General features: G+C 44.9%; 1 pseudogene across 1 annotated transcript; it reads left to right on the plus strand.

The window, feature by feature from the left end:
• The first annotated feature begins 2,838 nt into the window (after positions 1 to 2,838).
• LOC308563578 (large ribosomal subunit protein uL10 pseudogene) lies at positions 2,839 to 3,673 on the plus strand (annotated as a pseudogene). The gene has a single exon. The product of its transcript is annotated as a large ribosomal subunit protein uL10 pseudogene (transcript).
• The last annotated feature ends 4,721 nt before the right edge of the window (positions 3,674 to 8,394 follow it).

Genomic DNA, 8,394 nt, shown 5'->3' on the forward strand with positions numbered 1-8,394 from the left:
GTCACCACAGCCAGCCGTCCCCGCTGCTCCTTTGTGGCTGCTGATCACAAGCTCTTCATCATTTCATAGATGAGCGGGAGCTCTGCTCACAAGCGGAGCACTTAGGAGTCCCACGATCTTTTCCTTTAGCGATCATTTATTATTAATCTTACGGCTAAGGTTTTAAATTTATTATCCAATGTGATCTTCAAAGCACTTCATAAGGGATGTCTTATATTATCTTCATTTGGTAGAAGACAGAAATGGGCCTAAGAAGCTGCCAAGGGGTTAGATGGCACAACCCAGTGGTGAGGGGCATGTGGCCATCAGTGGGGTGCACACTGACCCCTGGGATACAGAAGACAGGATTAGTTGGGCAGATAGATTCTGCCTCTTCCATGCAGTTGTGACTCTCTCAGAGAAGTCCCCCTTGGGAGTGGAGGTGCACAGTCCACTGTTTCTCGTCCTGGCTCATTGCAGTGCCAGGGCCAGGGCAGTGATGGGGTACATCTCATTGATTCACATCCTTTCTTGCCTCACAGACCCTTTTCCCTCACCCTCACTGCCCTGGCTTTGCTCCTCCCAAATAAAATATTAGAACTTTAATCCTTGCCTCGGGCTCTGCTTTCTTGAGGACCTGGGTTAAGAGAATTACCTTATATTCACAATTTAGAACACTGGGTTACTGTTTTAAATATAGTTCATAGTAGCATAAACTACAATTCAGAAAAGCACCCTGCGTTTCAGCAGTGGGAGGACACTTTTGTGAATATGGAATATGAGTCTGTGTGAATCAAACAAATGATTATTTCACCTAAGAAACAGAAAAAAAAATCAAGTTGAACGGGTACTGTCTTCTAAGAAACTTTGTCAAACTTTTGCACTATTTTCACACAAAACACTCTCTGCTCTCTAGTAGAACAGCTGCTTTTTTCTGGGACAAGTACAAGCTAATGCTTTGCAGTCCGCCGTGTTGTTGCTAAGGACAAAGAAGCGACCAAAACCATGGAGACATTCGAACTCCCACTCCTTTTAGTAAAAACAAGTCGTTTGCTCTGCTGCTAGGCACCTGGTAAAACCAGTCCCAAATTTATAAATGTTATGCCAGGAGAAAAATTTATTCACAAAATTCCTGTATAAAACATCTCTGTGGACATCACATAAAATCCAGTGGCATAAAATGTGGAGAGCCCATCACTATCACATGTGTAGCTTTTCCTTTATAGCTGGATTAAAATGCCACGTCCAAAGTAAGAATCAACTTACCAATCAAGTTAGGCTGGATTGCACGGAACAGCAGATGAACCCTGAACCCATGGCTTCATTAAGTCCGAGGCAGCCGGGCCAGCCCTTCCGTGTCGGAGCTGGGCCGTGTAGAAGAGCATCTCCCGAGATCACTGCAGCTTGAGAAGAGATGGAGAAGGTACAGTGGCTCTTAAATACCTTGGCCTGGACGTGACACTTTGGGGAATGCCAGGAGGAAATCTATGTGGGGACAGCACACTGTTGTCCCTACCATGTTTGTATGAGGAAGAAGAATTAATGGCTCTGTTGTTGCTGATTGCCAATGAGAATCCATGCTATGGGAAGCTGACATGTGTGTATTTGATTAAATAACCTGGAAGATGTAATGTGACTAAAAGGCCTGCCATGAATCATTGCTGGCAGGAGGTGAGCTCTGTGTCCACAAGAGGGGGTATTACCAGGGGTTATGCCCAGAGGATCGCCAATGGTTGACATTCTCCTGATCTTCAGTTAGTATTTAAGAAAATGGAGAAAACTGCACCGATCATCCAAATGCATGTCTTTTTCCTCAATACCCGTATTTGGATGATGGGTGCCATTTTTGTTGTGGCAAGAATGGAGTAGCCAACACGAGACATTGCTTTTCTAAATGAATTATGATGGCCATCTAAGTAGAGAGAGTGCTCACGTGAGGTTCTGAAGTGAAGGATGGTGATTGTAATAACGATCGTTTCTGTGATTTCAGGATGCTTGTTCAAGTCACATCTGGCAGCAAATTTTTAGTATCTTGAAAGACCTGAATCAATCACTTCAGGCCCAAACTATGAAAATTCTTAGCATTGAGAATAGGCTGTCAGACTTTGTAAGACAGCCAAGCCGTAATGCTAAAGGCTCGGGCCCTGAGAGCTGGGCTCTTCCCAACTCTAGGTGATTTCCTTCGCTCATTGGTGAAATAGATCAACGGTATATTGTTCAGCATGTTTAAAACTCATGTCCAAATATTGCTACAGAACGTGAAGAAATTATTTCCAGGGCTATCTGCAGCCTGAGAATGGAGTAGGTGCCCATCTGTTCGCCACTATCTCCTGAGCTGAAACATTCCATCTCTCTACTTTCGAGCAGGACAACCCATCAACATCACAACTGCAGGGTGCTAAGAGGCATCCTAGGGAGAAAGCTTCCCGTACTTTCTGAACACATTTGACAAATTCACCAAACACTTGCCATTTTCAATGACCTATGCCTTTGAGTCAGGATGCTCTAATGCATTAGAAATAAGGAATAAGGGGGAAAAATCAATGGGAACCTCATCTAGGCATCCATCCACTTATTTTCTAGCCAGATATATTTTTTGTAAAATATTATAAAACATCATCTCTGTTACTAATATTAAATATATTATTTAAAGTGTTAATGCCTCCTTTTATCAGGTGTCCTCTTGAAAGTGACATCATCTTTAAACTGTGTGTGACAATCCCCAATGTACCGCTGTAGTGCCCAGGGAAGACAGGGCTACCTGGAAGCCCTATTTCTTCTTTAAGATCATCTAATTTTGGGGTGATCATCCAAAACTGTTAGTTGTGGGAGCAGACAGTGGGGGTTCCAGGCAGACAGATGCAGCAGATCCACATGTTCCTGAGCAGGAAGGCTTCGGTCCTGGTGGGCAAAAATCACGATGTGCAAGGCTGTGCAAGGACATCTGGAACACAGCCTAGCTCTGGAGAAACTGGTGCCTCATGTTCGGGGGCATTTAGGTTTTGTGCCCAGCAGGGAGAACCTCACTGAGATCAGGGATATGCTGCTGGCCAATAAGGTGCCAGCTGCCACCTGTGCTGGTGCCACCACCCCATGTGAGGCCACTGTGCCAGCCCAGAGTACTGAGCTGAGGCCCAAGAAGACCTCCTCCTTCCAGGCTTTAGGCACCACTACAGTCTCCAGGGGCACCAATGAAATCCTGAGTGACTTGCAGCTGATTCATACTGGAGACAAAGTGGGAGCCAGTGAGCCACACTGCTGAGCATTTCCCCCTTCTCACTGAGCTGGTCACCCAGCAGGTGTCTGACCGTGGCAGCCCCGACAGCCTGGAGTGCCCGACAGCCCAGAGGAGCCTCTGCATTCTCGCTTCCCCGCAGGGTGTTCGAAACATTGCCAGGCGCGTCTGCAGACTGGTTACCCAGTTGTTGCATCAGGGCCCCGCTCTATCATCAATGGACCCAAGAGGGTCTTAGTTTTGCCTGTGGAGAGTGATTACCTTCCCCCTTGCTGAAAAGGTGAAGGCCTTCTTGGCTGATCCAGCTGAATCTGTGGCTACTCCCCCGTGGCTGCTGCTACAGCCCCAGCCAAGGTGGAAGCGAAGGAGGAGCATGAGAGTAGGGCGAGAACACGGGATTCGGTCCCTAATCACCAAAACACCAACTCGGCCAGCTTCATTGGTGAAACAAGAAAGTAAAGGCTTACTTCTCTTAAAGTTAATAAAAATGTTAACAACTATTTTTATTTAAAATTGTGATAAACCCTTCAGATTTCTCTGAACTCACCTGAGTATGCATGGCACACCATTAAATGGCTCATAGATGAAAAAACTGTCCCAGGAACACGCTATCCACTCCTTTGAACAGCCAGTGGATGCTGGGCCAAGGAAAGCCTAGAACTTGGACAGTCCTTGAGCTCCTTTACCTCTTCTATTCCCTTTGTCCCCTGTCTGCAGGTCTAAGCAGGAATATCCAAACATTTAAGGTTCAGCTGGTGAATTTCCATCTAAATGTGAAGTAGATAGCCATTAATTAAAGGCCTGGAGGACAATAACAGCTCTCAGAGGATGAAAGGTCTCTACTCCACCTGTCACTGTGAGCCCCGGGAGGCAGGGAGGCTTTGCTGATGCTGTAGGCTTATCTTACAGGGGCATTTCTCAATTTTTTTCTTTTACCAGCAACTCTCCATAAAAAATATACTTTCTAACACAACCCAATACATATATACATATACATATACATACACATATACATATACATGTATAACAGAACAAAATTCCCAAATCAATACTTCCTCCTCTCCTTTGAATTGCACTCTGATATTTTCTCTTCTCTTATTTTCCATTCCCTCTGTTCTATTTCATTTTTTTAAATGCCACTCAAATGGAGAACAAATCAGTGGTTTCCAGGGTATGAATGGGATGAGTGGGGGGAGGAGAGTTTGACTACAAAGGGTAACATTGACTTTGTGGTGGAGAGCTCTGTATCTTTTTTGTTTTTAATGTTTTTATTGATTTTAGAAAGAGAGGAAGGGAGAGGGAGAGAGAGATAGAAACATCAATAGGCCGCCTCCTGCTTGCCCCCTACTGGGGTCATGTGCCATGACCGGGAATCGAGCTGGTGACCTCTTGGTGCGTGGGGTGATGCTCAATCAGCTGAGCCACACCAGCTGGGCTGTATCTTGATGGTGGTGGCAATTATACAGATCTACACACCTGACAGAATTACACACATGCATATCAAGTGTGTATGTAAAAGCTGGTGAATTCCGAGCAAGGCCACTCCTCTGTAGTGGTTAAATGTTCGTGCCAATGTCAGTTTCCTGGTTTTAATAAGGTACTATAGTCATGAAAGATGCTGCCATTGGGGGAAGCTGGGTGATGGGTACGTGCGACCTCACATGGGACCTCTCTGAACTGTTTTTGATATTTCTTGTGTATCTCTATTTCAAAACAAAAGTTTTTAAAAATGTTGCTCAATACCCACTAAAATTGGTATCATGAGGTCACAATCCAGAGTCGAAATCTTAAGCTCTATTGTACCAAGGGTGGGCATTGGCTCAGCAAGAGTGTGGCTCTGTGGACTGGCTTGTCTGAAGAGGTGCACCAGCCTGTGCAGGCCTATATTTAGTCTGCCTGGGACTCTAAGAGACCAAATCCCTGATTTCTGAGGTTGCATTGATCCACCCCACCCCCCACTAGAAAAAAACAAAACTGCCCCTCTTCCACCTCTGGGACTTCGGGGCACTTTTCCTCAAAGCATGGTCCCCAGCCCCACGCCTCACTTAGGGCACGTGCTAAGAATGAAGGTTCCTGCTACTCCCTGAGACATACTTAATTAGACTCTTCAGATGTGGGGTTCAGAAATATGCATTTTAAACATTTTAGGCTCCCCAGAGACTTTTATGCTTACCAAGTTGTTGGGAGGCTTGGAGAAGTTTGCTAAAACTGGACACAGTTCATGAATATGTGGGATGTCAATTCTAGCGAACACTGGAGTGAATTGTGAGTTTAAAGACCTCTGTTGTGGAACCAGGGCTTCTAAGAGTAACTTTCTCTCTAGCGTATGTGCTCCTTAAACAAGAAAGTTTTCACTGTTGACATAGCCACATTTCCTGCCTGTTATGACAAAAACATTTGTGACTCAGTTTCTCCAAGTGTGAGGACAAAAATCACAGTAATCTCCCTAGTTTACAGCACTTCTGGAGATAATGGCCGTTTGTTCTCAGATGGGAGTAATTTCATTAGCATAAGTGGATGCATATTTTATAAACACAGACGCATGTGTTTCATATTCTACTCGTATTTATTTACACATTCTGTAAACACATGTATACACAGAGCCACATGGACATTTTTAGGGGAGCACACGGAACATTTTGCTCATGTAAATACCACAGTTGATGACTTGGGGGCTTTTCTCTCAGGTGGCAAATCGGTTACCGCTCAGAGGCTCTTAGGTAACTCATTTTTACTGCCTTCCTTCTGGTAAAAATGTACCCCACAGTGTCAGCCTCTGGAATTTTCTCAACCTCCTTCCTCCCATGGGAAAGTCCTGGCCTGTTGAGCTTCTAATTTATTGGAAAAGGAGATCATCTTAAATGTCAATGATTTCTAAAAAGTCATAATCATGGCCTCCCCAGATAACATCTCTATATCCTCAGTACCCAACCTTAATGAAGGGAAATTTACTCAGGTTGAAGAGGGGGCTACTTTCTGCCAAGTAGATCTCACAGCTCCCTTCTATTAACACCAAGGTCTTGGACATACTTGGAGTCAAGGAGTTGAGTTAAAATTAACGTAGTCCCAGAAAGTTAGTCTTGCACAGAGCTGGGGGTGGAGGTGGAGCAGAATGGGAAAGGTAGCTACAGGCACTCTTAGATTTTAAAATAATATCTCCCTTGCAAGGGTCCCACATGAGACTGAAATAGCCAACTGTTATCACTTGCATGAGAAACAATCAGTTAACTACAGCCCACTGTCTCCTAGGCTAAATCTGAATTTTTTACTAGGATAAATATAATGAAGAGAGAAAAGAATGTTAGGTAGAATTGGGCTCCCAAAGTTCTCTTGATTTAAATGACATGTTTTGATCCATAGACTGTGTGTGTGAACCTTTTTTCTCTTCTCTTTAAATTTGTTAAGCATGATTTTTTTTCTGACAGTGAAAGCAAAAATAATAGCTGTCTCCTGCTTGGAACTTATTCTGCCCCAGGCACAGGCTAAGCCCTTTGCATTCATCCTTACAAAAGACCTGTGGGGTTCGTATTCTTGCCCTCGCCTTATAGATGAGAAAACAAATGCTCGGAAAGAACCAATAGTTCGCTCCAGGTTAAACAGCTAATTAGTAGCTGGCCCAAGATCTGAACTCAACACCCATGTGCTTCCCAGAACCTCAGAATGTGATCTTATTTGGAAATAGGGTTCATTACAAGTGTAATTAGTTAAGATGGGGTGATAGTGGAGTAGGATGGGCCCCTACTCCAATATGATTGGTGTCCTTATGAGAAGAGACACAGAAGCACAGGGACAATGCCACGTGATGATGGAAGAGGCAGAGACTGAGGACTGCCGGTGACACCAGATGCTGAGAGAAAGACACGGAACAGATTAGGGCCTTGGGAGAGAGCATCGCCCTATTGACAGCTTGCTTCCCGACTTCTGGCCTCCAGAACTGTGAGACAATAAATCTCTGTTGTTTTACAAAGTACTCAGATCCAGAGCCAGTCGCTGTGGATTGTACACTCTCAGGTCTTCACTTCCTCCCGCGGCCACTCCGTCCGCTCCCACCTTTCCAAAATAGACGACTCTCTTATGTATTTTCTTCTTTGATTGTTCGTTCGATCAGCTGTACTCTGTATGGGAGGTGCTTTTAAAACAGTGAGGACAGCTGTAATCCCCAACATTCTCTGCATTTTATCATTGCCATCATCATTTCAGCTCTTGGAATAGTCCGGTGAGATAAGTAGACCGTCTTTGATTTGGAACATTGGCACTGAAAACCTAGCCGCTGGCTCTGAGCGAGATTGCCCAGGAGATGGCAGTGTGGATCACAGAAACACACCGGCCTCCGCCAGACCCCAGCTTGGGAATCCTGCTGCAAGGGGCAGGCGCTGGGCTCCAGGCCTTCTTGAAGGCTCCGGAACAGCCGGCAGACACTAAATAACCAGAGAGGCCACTTCAGTAAATATTTTCCAGCTTTGCAAGGTCCCTGCTTCTTGCTAAAAGGAGAAACATTGAACTACAGTGCGACACCCTCCACTTAGAGAAACTTCCAGTCCAGACATGGAGACTTTTTTACCAATATCGGCCTATCAACTATAATCTATGCTGTTCCGTGTTAAGGCAGGCATCTCAGTTCCAGTGTGTAGATGGAGGGCTGAGAAAGAGTAAAAGGGGGAGAGCTTGGAAGCAGGAAGGAAACAGAACCCCACGGGAGCACTGCTTCTCCAACGCTTACCAGCTGTGTGATCCCGGGCCCTCATTTAGCCTCTCTGAGCCTAAGTGTACCTTGTTTTTAGTTATTTTTTTCATGAGCATGATGTCTGCTGTGCTGATTCTGCACTGTTGTAGTACAGCTCAAATGAGAAGACTACTAAAACTAGAAAATGTTTTTATTATCTATTTCCATAAGTATGATCTAAGTGATTCTCAGCATTATCTTGGACCAGAATCACCTGAAGGGCTATTGGGCATGGACTGCGGGGCTCCATCCCAGAGCTTCTGATTCAGTTAGTCTGGGATGAGACACAGAATTTGCAGCCAGACCAGTTCCCGGTGATGCCAATGCTGCTGGTACAAGGAGGACACTTTGCGAACCCCTGGCTAGAGCCGGGCCCAGAGGATTTGAGGCCTTCTACGTTTCTTAGAACTTCCTAGGCTATCAAAATTAAGGAAATTCTTTTTAGAAAATTAGGAAA

Source organism: Miniopterus schreibersii, assembly GCF_964146895.1.
Source record: "Miniopterus schreibersii genome assembly, chromosome: 11".
Lineage (NCBI taxonomy): Eukaryota > Metazoa > Chordata > Mammalia > Chiroptera > Miniopteridae > Miniopterus > Miniopterus schreibersii.